This window comes from Thunnus albacares, chromosome 21, assembly GCF_914725855.1.
Source record: "Thunnus albacares chromosome 21, fThuAlb1.1, whole genome shotgun sequence".
NCBI classification, from domain to species: domain Eukaryota; kingdom Metazoa; phylum Chordata; class Actinopteri; order Scombriformes; family Scombridae; genus Thunnus; species Thunnus albacares.
This window is the reverse complement of record NC_058126.1, coordinates 3,963,855-3,979,092: the sequence shown is the minus strand read 5'-3', so window position 1 is coordinate 3,979,092 and position 15,238 is coordinate 3,963,855. Positions and strand designations below refer to the sequence as shown.

The following is a 15,238-nucleotide window of genomic DNA, read 5'->3' as shown; positions in this document are numbered from 1 at the left end:
AGGTGGAGCTAGTTTACACTACTTTATATACAGTTAGCTAGTTTAGTCCACTAGTTCCCAACCTAGGGGTCGGGGCCCCTCCAAAGGGTCAGCAGATAAATCTGAGGGAACGTGAGATGATTAATGGGAGAGGAAAGAAGAAAAAACAAAGTTCTGATACACAAATCTGATTTCAGTTTTTGGACTTTTTCTCTAATCTTTGATTTTTGCTGAAATATTGGATCATTTGAACATTTATTGAAATGAAAGCATGTGAGAAGTTTAGAGGGAAAAATCACTATTTGGTGGAGCTGTTAACAACTCATAGACATGTGAAATGTGACCCCGACTACACACTGCTTTTTGTAAGACGTCAAAAGACAAAAAGGTTGGAAACCACTGGTTTCATCTTTAACAATGTGTTGTATTTTAAAAGCTTGTTATATTATCCATTGTGTCAAATCTTCATCTGAAAAGTAACTAAAGCTGTCAAATAAATGTAGTGGAGTAGAAAGTACAATATTTCCCTCTGAAATGTAGAAAGTAGCATCACATGGAAATACTCAAGTAAAGTACAAGAACCTCAATATTCCAGCACTGGTTCTGTATCAGTTAATATATGAAGTAACAGTGAATTAACATTCATTAATTGACGATCTATTAAGTGTTAACTAATCACATAAAGTCTTAATGATTTGATCCTTTGTTAATGAGCACTGATACATCCTGCATTAATTCATTGTACCTTTATTATGAAGTCTTACAAAAATATACAGAGTAAAAGTTATATCAGTCTTCTTGTGTAAAAACCTCATAATTATCTGAGCTGACTGATAACAAAGTTTGTTGCTCAACATTTTCAGCACACTTAAAGGTTTTCAAACTCAAAATCAGAACAGTTACAGCCATCAAACACAATCACATGTGGAGATTTGACACCAACAACATGATCTCTCCCATTAAATGCAATGTAAAAAAAAAGAAACATGGAAATCATAATGACCTGTTCACGGCTACACAGTACAAAAACATAAATAATCTACACAGACAGTAAACCACAGTCCATCCTCTGCAGCTGCAGCAGCTGTTACCAGGTTCACTCACTGACTAGTAGTTTCAGTCACTACAGTGAAAAAAACCCGGAAACCACAATGAAAACTGGACTTTGAGATGCAGGCTGATTGTCAAACATGAATGAACAAGATATGAATGTATTCAAGGCAGCTTTGGTGTTATCAACAAAAGTTAAAGGCATCTTCTTTCACTTTTGACAGATTGAGACCAAAGAACAAATGGAAATAAAAGTATAACTTGTGAAAAGTTGGAAAAAAGAAAAAAGGAGAATTAGTGTGTGTTTACTTCAAACTGCTGTTTTTAAATGGAAAAACAGATGACTGGTTGCTCTATAATCCAATGTAGATTAAAAAATGTGTCGGGTGCTCTTGGAAAACGGGAAAAAAGAAACAGAAAGCAATCCAGGTGCTCTAAATATAAGAAAATGTAACAAATGAGGGAAATATTAAAAAGCCTTTATTGTAGTGGCTTTTTAAAGATGATTTAGCCACTATAATAAAGGCTTTTTTAACATTTACTTCCTCGTTTGTTACATTTTCTTACATTTGAAATGCCTGGATTTCTCTTGTTTGAAGTATTCTGTTTTTAAATATTTATAAAATGACCAAACCATCATTAAATCATTACAACAATGGCAGATACTCTTCTGTAACTCATTTCTACTGTTTCAGATATTGTCACATCTCCCAGTCATTTGAACAGCGGCAGTGTGCTGACAGAGAGCGAAACACTGCAGAGTCTTCTATTGAACCAGGTTCAACTTTTACTGCAACGTCATCCGGCAAAGACATTCCTGGTGGAGGAGGTGTCATTTTAATTTTAACAAGATGTTGTTATCATATTGGACAGAAATCATTATTCAAAGTAGAGTATTTTATATTCATCTTAAAACATGGAGGGGATATTTAATCAACACGGCCCGTTGCATTTTTTAATGCAGGACTTATTCTCAGTCTGAATGCAATAAGTGTCTCTTTGTCCAGAGTTTCCACTTCCTGTATATTTTTACATTCATGTGTCAGTTTGTCGACATTCATTTATTACAGTCACTCTTCAGAGCAGCATCATGTGATCGGAGGCTTCATTACAACGGAGCAGATGGATATATTTTCCTTCATCTTTATTCTCCCCCATTTTCTCTCTCGTTCAATAGAATCTCCTCTGCTGGACTGAAAACAAAATAGAATAAAAATCAGTGCTGAAACACATCAAGATCAAACCTAAAGTCATCTCCAATATATTTATCCTGAGTTTGAATCATCATCACAACTGATTCATCTTTTAAGTTGAGACAGAAATTAATTTAAAGTTTGATTTGAACTGAACAACTTAATTAATTCATAAAGGTAAGAATGTATTAATATTCAATGTGTTGCTATGTTTTATCATCCCAGTCTTGCCAGTTTCTATTTTTATGTAACTTCATTTTATTCCTTGGTGTTTTATGATCTCTCTGTTTGGCAAAACATGATATAAACAATAAACACAACTTGTAACAAAGTTATTGATTGAATAAATGAATTACAGCATGATATGCACTAAAATGATTTGAGGAAATCAAACTAGACATGATTTTAGTAATAAAACTAAATACAATATTCTGCTTAAACAAAGTCGCAGCTCATACAGAGTTCATTATAGTGCAGCAGTGTTTTTGTATTCAGTACAGAGGATATACTTACTTTGAGACACCGTTGGGTGGTCCTGGGTTCTGTGGGCTTCCTTTTTCTGTCTGATATGTCTGTCTGTCCTTTCTAACCTTTTTATATATCCAGTATACTACCAGGCCTACGAATACACACCAAATGGCTCCAACCACCCCGCTTACAATTCCTGTCACATTAGTTGAACTGTCTGAAACAGAGAAAGAGTTTTAATTGAACTTCCTACAAACCAAACTTCCACAAGTGCAACGACAAATACTGTTCACCTGTGACATGTATTAACATGTTTTCATAAAGCCAGTTAAATGTCACTCCATATATTTTCCATTAATGCATTTTATTAAATCCTTTCAGTTTTAAATACAGTATCAAATCCAATAATTGAATCTGAATCCTCTTGTATCATTCATCTGGTGGTCGTACAGTTTGTTACAGAGTGATTTTTGTCTTTTCACTCACAAATAATCTTTGTCTGAATCCAGACAGCAGCTGCAGACACATTAACAGATAAACTTTAATTAATGTTAATTAGCTACAGCTGATCTGATCTGCTGCTAGTTCATGTCTGTCATTTCAACCAGTGACAGCAGCTAAATATTGAGACGCCTGCTACCTACAGTATACTGTATGTTTTTAGTGCTCTTTGCTAATAAAAACAGTGAGGAAAGATAAAAGGTTTAATAAGAGACTCATAAAGAATCCTGGTGTTTTGCCGACCAAGAACTGGATCCAAAATGGAACCAGATATCAGGACTCATCCCTACTTTCACTAAAAGATGCTGTTGCACATTATGACGTGTCATTGTGTTTGGATTCACTACTGTTTTATTTCCTACCATCGATGCACATCAAGCAGCATTTTGTCACATTTGCTTTAAGGATCGACACATCCCAGCTGCTGTACCAAGACTACTCTACTATACTACTGTCTGCATGACACTTATGAATACAAGTCTGGCGTAAACGTATAATTTGACTCTTTGGAAAGTTATTGAAATTTTAAAAGGAACACCTCACACTTTCTTGTTGTTTATGGTATTTATTATGCACTTGTCTACTTCCAGTCGTTTCTTACTTAATAATTTAAAGTCTCCCTCCATTCCTAATGAATGCAATGTAACTTTATTATTACCCCGAAAGAAGCTGAAAGTTGAACAGCTGGAACACAATAATAGATATACTGTATGTTCGCACAATTGATACTTATGTAGTGTCTTCAGTGAGGCTCTCCTGCTGCTTGTCTGAGTGCTAACTGTGCAGTTGTAGGTCAGATCACCAGCACTGTCTGAAAGTATCAGAGAACTGATGATGTTGTAGAGCTGCTGCTCAGTCTGCTGGACTTCAGTTTTGTTCTGGAGAGTCATGTTGGATGGAGGATTGGTGGACCAGGTGAGCTCAGGCTCAGGGTAGATCCTGTCTGATCTGCAGGTAATCTTGTTTTCCACCTGCTGAATGTCGACTTTAGGGACTTTAGGGAAAGATTTGTAATTAAACATCTTAAATTCCACAAGGACGCCAACATCCTTGGTCAACATTACTGTCTTTCTGTGGTTGTAGCAGGCTCAGCTCAGCTTTTAAAGCTAAGCTCCTTTCGCGCATGCAGTCCATCTCTGAAATGTTCAGCAACATTTCCTGCATGGGGTCATGTGTGAATGGGTACAGGGATCAATATTCAGGAAAATCTGTACTGCCAATTTCCCACTTCAAGACCTCGTAACATTTCAGGGAAAATGCCAGTATGGCAAGGCAGTCCCTTGCTCCATCTATTCTGGCATTGCCATGTTATGTGTGAAAAGGCGCAAGACAGAAATGTTCCTGAATCTAGCTGCATATGTGAATAGTCCCTGAAAGGTTATCTCAGTAATTTCGCTGGAACTATGTGTGAAAGAGGCTCTAGAGTGAAGATTCTGGTATCATAAGAAACTAGACAATCTAAGGCATCCATCGGTACCAACCATGTCATGCTAGCTTGTTGGGAAGGGGGCTAAATAACACTCCAAATTCAGAGGATGTTTGGCTTTCCTAGGTTTATTGACAATAAGGGAGTTTCTGAGCAATTTCCAGAGCAGAAGTGCGCGCCATCCAATTGCCGAAAAATGCAATTGTTGCAGAAATCTCCAAATGTAAAAAGGTTTTGATACCAAATTACAGCACAAACTTTTCCTTTTTCCTTGTTCCTCAAGGTCTCGATGTCTAAATGTGGTATTTTGGAGGGATTTTGACCACTTTCATCAATTCTCAACTGGTCAAAAATGGTTAAATTTTGCACTAAATCTTTGTTACAAATGGTTACAAAGCAATCACACAACAAAGATGTGTGCTTGTATTTTTCTGAAATGTAACATGTTTCAGTGATTTTATATAATTTTTTAAAACATTAAAATTCATAATGGCAGTCTATGGGACGAACCGTCCAACTGAGTTGGAACCTTGGTCACTTTGACACTCAATTGCTCGGAAGTCCCTTATCGTACAGATGCCATTCAAACTGTGAAATGTTCACAAAACTTTGAACTTTCAAAGTTATCAGATTGTTCAGTGATATCTGTTGTAGTTTTTCAGCAATTTAAGCCCAAAGTCAGGGGTTTTTCAGACTTTTTCAGGTCTCACCAGTGTGTCATGTGATCAGGCACAGTGGAGAGAACAGATAATCTTAGACCAGAAATGTTTTTCTAAACTGCTGTCACTCCCACAATTTTAACTCCTCAAGCACATATCTTGCCTCAGTATGTTGCCACAAGCCTCCTCTCTCTCACAATGTAAATACATTTCACATCGGACTTATAATTTTTGAGATCTGAACCTTAATTGATAGAGAGTCCCTGTCATGTTCTCATTGACTGCAATGCAGTCTGCAGGATGTGTGTCTCCTCTCACACAGGTTTCTTAATCTTACAGATTCTCTCTTTCTTCAAACACTTTTTACACATATCATTCATTCTCATGTTAAACTAGTTTTGCTTTCACTAATGATGTACAAATCTCTGGGCTTCAAGCTCTAGTTTAAGAAAAATACATTTTCATCATCAAAATGGAGATTTTTTCCTCACATTTTTGTGAATTTCTGTTGGCTCAGTGGTTTAGAGCACTGTTCTTATGATCAGCTTCACCTTAGATGATGTTTGATGCCCGTTTGCTGCAGTGCTCCTCATAATATTGCTCTCATGTACAAAGTTGCTTTCCATCTCTATCATCCATCATCCATCATATCACTTCTGAACTTCTTTTAGATCCAAAGGTTGTGAGTTCGAGCCCCGCTTAGGGCAGAACTCAGTAGAGTTGAAGGATGAAGGAGTGCAGGTGATGTCAATCTGCTTAATGAGCTGAGCTGAACTGCTTTTTTGTCAATTTCATGCAATCAACAGACTAAATAGCAGAGTCTGGCCTGGCACTGCTGTGTGACATGTTAGCTCAATACATAGCATGTCTGTCTTACAAGCATGAGGGTGTAGGTTCAATTCCACCCACTGCAGATTTTAATCTTGCTAGATTTTTCAATAGTGTTCAGCTTCCAGTTATGTAATCTAAATTCGCTTTCAGCAATCACACGCAATTTCTACAGAAATTGCATTTTCTAGTTACAAATGTTATTATCAACCCAGCTGCATCTCAAATTAATCTTCAGGCTCCCAGCTTTCAGATGATGTATATCATTTCTATGTGGCATTTACTGTTGACCTGCTGGTCTCTCCTAGAAAAGACCAAAATGGGTCTATGGTGGGGAGGGGGGGAGAGGAAGCCAATTCAGTTCAAGTTTTGAATTGAATGAAAGTGCATTTTCAGTGCTTTCAGAGGCCGACAAATCAACGCAGATCAAAATTAGCTGAGCCAAGGAGGAAACTGAGCCAACAAATGTTTTTTCATCTGAAGCTAATATGAAGCTTCATCATCCAAATGAGTCAAATCGAGTAGATATCTTTCAACGTTACAGTCTTTTTAGTGCCAAAGTCCCTCTTTTTGTTACTATACTTCTACCTGCAGCTCAACAGGGAAACACTGTCCGAGGAAACACAAAGAGGGAATTTTATGCCAAAAAGACTGTAAATGTGGCAGATATCCACTTGATATGTCTAAAATTAACAAACATTTAGATAATCAATTTTTGACATCGATTCAGAATCGTAGGAGATAGGAAACACTGTAGGAAATGCTATTTTGTCAGCGGATCAGTTTAAACCTGCATTTACAGATTTTTTTGGTCACTAGGGGGCAGGTTAACCTGGTGAGCCCAATATTCACTCTAGTTTAGCTCTGTTTTTGCTCTCTACCAACTCCTGAGGGAAATATCTGGCTCTTTAGCTGCTAAATGCTCCACTATGTTCACCAGCTAGTCTACAGCTAACTGTGTCTGTTTGAACTTTCCACTATGTTCACCAGCTAGTCTACAGCTAACTGTGTCTGTTTGCCGTTTGGGGCTGAGTAGGTAGTGTACAGCGGCTTTTTACAGCTTTTTCTCTGAAAACGATGCTATGAGAGCTCTGAGATTGAACTAGAACAGTTAAGTTGCAGCCGGACAGATAAACAATGAGCTGAAACTCACTATAAAGCTCCGTAAAGTTTCGTCACCATGAGTGATGCCTCTCATGTTACACTACTGTCATTTCAAACATTGTTATTATAAAAAAATATCGATTATAGCCACTTTAAATATTGCAAAGAGGAATAGTACAAAAAGCTATGTGTACATAGTAAAACAATTTGGCTTGAGTATCCCTACCCCTTTCAAAAAACAGCATAAATGTAATGTATCCAACTGTTACTCATGGTTCACGGGATTACACTGGAGTACAACTGGTAACTGTAACGCATCAATACGTTTCATGTAATTCTAATATGATGAAATGCACTGCTAATAGTATTTCTAATATTTTTTTCTGGAAATACTATTAGTTTCCGCACCGTCCATGTTTACGTTGATAAAAGACTCCTTGTTTCCATTGATGGTGCTGGTGTAACATTTATATCTGCCCTGGTCTTGAAACTCCACCCCTGTCAGTCGAAGCGAGGCGTTTCCTCTGGAGATCTGGTCATTGAACAGCGATGTCCTGCCTCTGAAGCGCTGGTTCTGGTGAAAGAGCTGGTCTTGGTTGTAGTAGTAAGAGTGGACCGGAACCATTACTGCTGTCACCTGAATCCAGTGGATGAGGATGTGATCACCGGCTTGAAATCCACACGGCAAGATGCAGCTTTCCATGAAAACACAGGAGACCTCCTCATCTGAAAAACATCACATGGAGACGTCGTCAAGGTTCAGTTCAGAGAAAACAGTTGAATCCCAGTGAACTCTCTGTAAAAATCTGATCAATAAGTTGTTTGACCATATAAGTCACAATCAGAGTTTTATACACAGACACAACTGAATTATGTTTTTATTGAGAAACTTGATCTGACAATATATTAGTTTTCATTCAGCTGAAGATGACTGTGTGACATGTGAAACTAAATGTTTTCCAGAACAGCACAATTTGATTTGGCTTCAAGCCCCCAGGAACAGCGCCAAGCTGTGAAGCCAAATTTACATAGCGGCAAAACATCACGTGATGCTACTGGGCCCATGAGCCACTGAGCAACTTTCATAGGAATGAGCGGGGCCCCGCCTCCGACACTGTATCCAGTTCTCTTTATACATCCATGAGGGGCACATAACATGGATGTATAAAGAGAACCGGATACAGCGTCAGGGGCGGGGCCCCACTCATTCATATGAAAGTTGCTCAGTGGCGCATGAAGCCAAAAAAGTTCGACTTTCGCATATAAAATTACCTGGATCTTCTGGGATCATTGGGCCCATAGAGCAAGCGCACTAGTGACTTTCTCTAGCCGAGCTGGCTACTTCCGGTTTAGCCCTCCGGCTAACTTGAATGGGGATAAAACAATTCAATCGTACGGCTCTTTTAGGCTTTCGAAATGTGATCGGACTGAACGGATCAAATTCTGATAGTGAGACGAGTCATTTCACGGGGGTTGTGATACTCAAAAAAATGTATCCGCTGATTTATGGAAGTCTCTTTCACAATGTAAGTCTACGGGAAAAAGTCTGTTTGGGCCCAATAGCATCACGTGACGTTATAATTACACGGTTTGGCCGCTATGTCAAATTGGTTTCACATCCTGGCGCTGTTCCTGGGGGCTTGCATGGATGTATAATAAGAGCTGGATAGGGCGCCACCGCTCTGCCTTGCAGCCAATTTTTCCCAGTGGCCCAAAAAGGATTTTCCCCATAGACCACCATTGTAAAACTGTTGACAGGATGCCTCGAACTGCAAACAACGTCAATTATGACTCTTTCTATTATGAACTTTTGATCCATGGAGGTTTTAATGTTTGTAAAACTTTCCTCAAGCCGAGAAAAGCGATTTAAAAATCTGTGACGTCATCACAATGCAAAGTCTATGGGCCGAGTGGGAGCTTGCGGGTGGGGCCAGCGGGGGAAACACTGTTGCACATATTCAGTGGGCCACACAATGCGGAGGCAAACCCGGAAGCTAGAAACCTTTTTTGGCGTATGTGCCAGGTGAGCCATTCCTATAGGACTGACTTGGCGCCATTTTTAGTCCAGTATCCAGCTCTTATAATACATCCATGGGGGCTTGGCACATAAAGCTAAAAAAGCCACTCCCTGAAAACATACTGCACATGTTCTATGGGCTCAACGCACCCATGAAGCATGCTCAATAGAGACTTCCGCCAGCTGAAACGGCTAACTTCTGGTTTAGCCCTCTGGCTAACTTGGATGGGGATAAAACACATCCATGAGATAAAACGATTCAATCGGGAATAAGTCTTTTTGGGCCAGTTAGCATCACTTGACGTTGTAATTACACGTTTTGGCCACAATGTCAAATTGGCTTTAAAGTCCGGCATTGTTCCTGTATCCAGTTCTCTTTATACATCCATAGTTCACTCCTCTCTACCTCTCTTCTTCTTCTCTCTCTACCCTTTCTCTGGTAAAATCAACCATGGCACACATTGTACTAAGTTTAAAAATATCTGCAATTAAGTTTTAGACTGGAAAAAGATCAGACACATACTCACCTCCTCTGGCAGGAGGAGAAAGCAGAAAGGTCATGACCACCAGAAAGATACTCTTGATGCCAGACATCCTGCTGTAACAGTCACAAAACCGCAGCATAATGACGGCTCTCTCTTTGGGAGTCTTTACTGTTATCTGCAGTAACGCAGAGTGTACGGAGACAATAAACATCAAGGAACCCCTCCTGGACAGGTGTCTCTCTCTGCGGGTTTATAAAATAACATAAAATTATTTTTAAAAAAACAGATCGGCTCGGGTTCCTGCGTTTACAGATGATGTCACACATTATGATTGGCTGTATGTTGGAAAGTGTACAGATGCTGTGTGTTCATGCACAGAATGAGGTCCACATCTAATAATGTATCTGTTTGTGTAGAGAGTGTAAATTCACTATGTACATACAGTAACCTATACAGTGGTGTGAAAAAGTGTTTGCCCCCTTCCTGATTTCTTTTTTTTTTTTTTGCATTTGTCACACCTAAATGTTTCAGATCATCAAACAAATTTAAATATAAGACAAAGACAACACAAGTAAACACAAAATGGAGTTTTTAAATGAAGGTTTTAATTATTAAGGGAGAAAAAAAAATCCAAACCTACATGGCCCTGTGTGAAAAAGTGTTTGCCCCCCCTGTTAAAACATAACTTAACTGTAGTTTATCACACCTGAGCCACACCCAGGCCTGATTACTGCCACACCTGTTCTCAATCAAGAAATCACTTAAATAGGACCTGCCTGACAAAGTGAAGCAGACCAAAAGATCCTCAAAAGCTAGACATCATGCCGAGATCCAAAGAAAGCTGACTGCTCGAATGCAGTGCGACAAAATGGTACAATCTTGTATAGAGGATATTCTGGAGGATGTAATAGAACTTACTGAGCGTGTGAACACAGAGTCACATAGTGGAGCAGGGGGAGTTTTTAGAGTTTGTTTGTATAAGGACACAAGAGGTTTTAAGGCTGTTTCTCCAGCCTGCTTCCAGTATGTGGTACAATAACACATATGGGAAAGAATCATAGCTGCATAAATATCTTGGCTGCGTCCAAAGAGAGACAGTTTCTAATATGTCTAAAATTTGCTAAGTTGTACTTTATGGTTTTATCTGAAATATTCATTTTAACTGGGAAGAATTGAATTACAGATATCTGCTATAAATATCCAGTCTAGGTATTAAATGTTAAAACGGCTTGCCATACTCTGCTGCGCCAGCGAGCTCAGGGTTTTTGAAGTGAAACAGACTGAGCACCGAGTTATTTTCTTTACCTCAGAGTCGGTCTAAGAAATAAAACTTTGCTTTCCATATATTCTGTAAAACACCTACAGCAAGGAACTCTTGATGTCTAAATATGTTTAAAATATATGATTAAGATGTTTAAATAAAATCTTCAAATATATAAAACATTCAAAGCTCAATTGTTAAATTAAATTGCAATATGAGGCATGATACCTTCCTCCCTAACATGGTAGTGAATGAAACTTCATCAAAACTTGATAATAACTTACAAACACGAACACACGTATGTTCCTGCAGCATTGAGCAGCATGCAAACATACCTACAGATGTCATACAGTCCCGTTAGCTGCTGGTTGGGTCATTTCCCATCAAAATCCCTGTTAGTGACATGCTGTCCGTCCATGACTTGTACTTAAAGTAGTTTGTTCACTTGGTCCAGTGAAGTTATTTTTAACTGTGATAAATGTGGGATGTGCTGCTGTGTAAGTACAAAAAAGGAAATGTTCCCATAGACTTTGCTTCATGCGCCACTGAGCAACTTTGATAAGAATGAGTGGGGCTACCCCAAAGGAGTTTGCCACAGTTATGGATGCTATTCCTTCTGGGATTCTACACCTTCTGATGGAGACAGACACACTCAATCAATCAATCAATCAATTTTTTATTTATATAGCACCAAATCACAACATCTCAGGGCACTTTTCACATAGAGCAGGTCAAGACCGTACACTTTAATTTACAGACACCCAACAATTGGCGACAGCAGTAAGGGGAAAACTCCCCTTTAATGGGGTAAAGAGGAAGAGGAAGATGGTTCCACAAGAGAGGAGCCTGATAGCTGAAGGCTCTGCCTCCCATTCTACTTTTAAAGACTGTAGGAACCACCAGTAAGCCTGGTAAACACCAGTTACTAAACTGGTAAACACTAGTTTGTTTACCAACACTTGACCCTAAGATGACTTCTGCAGGTAGTGTCTGTTCTGTCGGGATCCTTGACTGTATATAAATATTTATATACTTATAATAAATCTTTATATACAGTCAATGGTCAGGAGTGGCAACAGTTGCCATCATCCACCAGCTGAGAGGAGATTTTCTAGGTGATGTAGATGGGTTTTTTTGTGTGTTTTATGTTTTTATTATCAAAAATACATTTCTTGGGTATAGACCACATCACTACACTCCTTGCATTGTGATCCTTTTGTACATGTGGCGATGAGGGGCCGTGAGATGATCAGTCATCAGTTTTTCCACCTTAACTGACTTTAAACTGTCACACAAACTGTAAAGAAACATGTTTTATTCCCTTAATTGACGTAATTTCTTCTTTAAATCAAGTTTTAAAGATGTCATAGTTTCAAAATGTAAATGTTAATATCAACCAGTGGTGGAAGAAGTATCCAGATCCTTTACTGCAGTAAAAGTACCAATACAGCAATGTAAAAATACTCCATTGCAAGTAAAAGTCCTGCAAGAAAAATCCTACTGTAGTAAAAGTACATAAGTATTATGAGCTTGATGTAGTTAAAGTATTGCAGTAAAAGTACATAAGTATTATGAGCTTGATGTAGTTAAAGTATTGCAGTAAAAGTACATAAGTATTATGAGCTTGATGTAGTTAAAGTATTGCAGTAAAAGTACATAAGTATTATGAGCTTGATGTAGTTAAAGTATTGCAGTAAAAGTACATAAGTATTATGAGCTTGATGTAGTTAAAGTATTGCAGTAAAAGTAGTGGTTTGGTCCCTCTGACTGATATATTATTATATATGACATCATTAGATTATTAATAGTGAAGCATCAGTGTTAGAGCAGCATGTTACTGTTGTAGCTGCTGGAGGTGGAGCTAGTTTACACTACTTTATATACAGTTAGCTAGTTTAGTCCAGTGGTTCCCAACCTAGGGGTCGGGCCCCTCCAAAGGGTCAGCAGATAAATCTGAGGGGTCGTGAGATGATTAATGGGAGAGGAAAGAAGAAAAAACAAAGTTCTGATACACAAATCTGTTTTCAGTTTTTGGACTTTTTCTCTAATCTTTGATTTTTGCTGAAATATTGGATCATTTGAACATTTATTGAAATGAAAGCATGTGAGAAGTTTAGAGGGAAAAATCACTATTTGGTGGAGCTGTTAACAACTCATAGACATGTGAAATGTGACCCCGACTACACACTGCTTTTTGTAAGACGTCAAAAGACAAAAAGGTTGGAAACCACTGGTTTCATCTTTAACAATGTGTTGTATTTTAAAAGCTTGTTATATTATCCATTGTGTCAAATCTTCATCTGAAAAGTAACTAAAGCTGTCAAATAAATGTAGTGGAGTAGAAAGTACAATATTTCCCTCTGAAATGTAGAAAGTAGCATCACATGGAAATACTCAAGTAAAGTACAAGAACCTCAATATTCCAGCACTGGTTCTGTATCAGTTAATGTATGAAGTAACAGCGAATTAACATTCATTAATTGACGATCTATTAAGTGTTAACTAATCACATAAAGTCTTAATGATTTGATTCTTTGTTAATGAGCACTGATACATCCTGCATTAATTCACTGCATTGTACCTTTATTATGAAGTCTTACAAAAATGTACAGAGTAAAAGTTATATCAGTCTTCTTGTGTAAAAACCTCATAATTATCCGAGCTGAAAGATAACAAAGTTTGTTGCTCAACATTTTCAGCACACATAAAGGTTTTCAAACTCAAAATCAGAACAGTTACAGCCATCAAACACAATCACATGTGGAGATTTGACATTAACAACATGATCTCTCCCATTAAATGCAATGTAAAAAAAAAGAAACATGGAAATCATGATGACCTGTTCACTGCTACACAGTACAAAAACATAAATAATCTACACAGACAGTAAACCACAGTCCATCCTCTGCAGCTGCAGCAGCTGTTACCAGGTTCACTCACTGACTAGTAGTTTCAGTCACCACAGTGAACAAACCTTACTTCCTCGTTTGTTACATTTTCTTACATTTGAAATGCCTGCATTTCTCTTGTTTGAAGTATTCTGTTTTTAAATATTTATAAAATGACCAAACCATCATTAAATCATTACAACAATGGCAGATACTCTTCTGTAACTCATTTCTACTGTTTCAGATATTGTCACATCTCCCAGTCATTTGAACAGTGGCAGTGTGCTGACAGAGAGCAAAACACTGCAGAGTCTTCTGTTGAACCAGTTTGTTGCTCAACATTTTCAGCACACTTAAAGGTTTTCAAACTCAAAATCAGAACAGTTACAGCCATCAAACACAATCACATGTGGAGATTTGACACCAGCAACATGATCTCTCCCATTAAATGCAAAGTAAAAAAAAAGAAACATGGAAATCATAATGACCTGTTCACTGCTACACAGTACAAAAACATAAATAATCTACACAGACAGTAAACCACAGTCCATCCTCTGCAGCTGCAGCAGGTGTTACCAGGTTCACTCACTGACTAGTAGTTTCAGTCACTACAGTGAACAAACCTGGAAACCACAATGAAAACTGGACTTTGAGATGCAGGCTGATTGTCAAACATGAATGAACAAGATATGAATGTATTCAAGGCAGCTTTGGTGTTATCAACAAAAGTTAAAGACATCTTCTTTCACTTTTGACAGATTGAGACCAAAGAACAAACAGAAATGAAAGTATAACTTGTGAAAAGTTGGAAAAAAGAAAAAAGGAGAATTAGTGTGTGTTTACTTCAAACTGCTGTTTTTAAATGGAAAAACAGATGACTGGTTGCTCTATAATCCAATGTAGATAAAAAAAAGTGACTGGTGCTCTTGGAAAAAAAAGAAACAGAAAACTTCAAACAAGAAAGCAATCCAGGTGCTCTAAATATAAGAAAATGTAACAAATGAGGGAAATATTAAAAAGCCTTTATTGTAGTGGCTTTTTAAAGATGATTTAGCCACTATAATAAAGGCTTTTTTAACATTTACTTCCTCGTTTGTTACATTTTCTTACATTTGAAATGCCTGGATTTCTCTTGTTTGAAGTATTCTGTTTTTAAATATTTATAAAATGACCAAACCATCATTAAATCATTACAACAATGGCAGATACTCTTCTGTAACTCATTTCTACTGTTTCAGATATTGTCACATCTCCCAGTCATTTGAACAGCGGCAGTGTGCTGACAGAGAGCAAAACACTGCAGAGTCTTCTATTGAACCAGGTTCAACTTTTACTGCAACGTCATCCGGCAAAGACATTCCTGGTGGAGGAGGTGTCAT

General features: G+C 37.9%; 1 long non-coding RNA gene across 1 annotated transcript; it reads left to right on the top strand.

Moving 5' to 3' along the window:
• Positions 1-1,761: 1,761 nt before the first annotated feature.
• On the top strand, positions 1,762-13,715 carry LOC122972323. The gene is made up of 2 exons (XR_006399726.1): positions 1,762-1,807; positions 13,650-13,715. It is a non-coding gene; the product is annotated as an uncharacterized LOC122972323 (long non-coding RNA).
• The last annotated feature ends 1,523 nt before the right edge of the window (positions 13,716-15,238 follow it).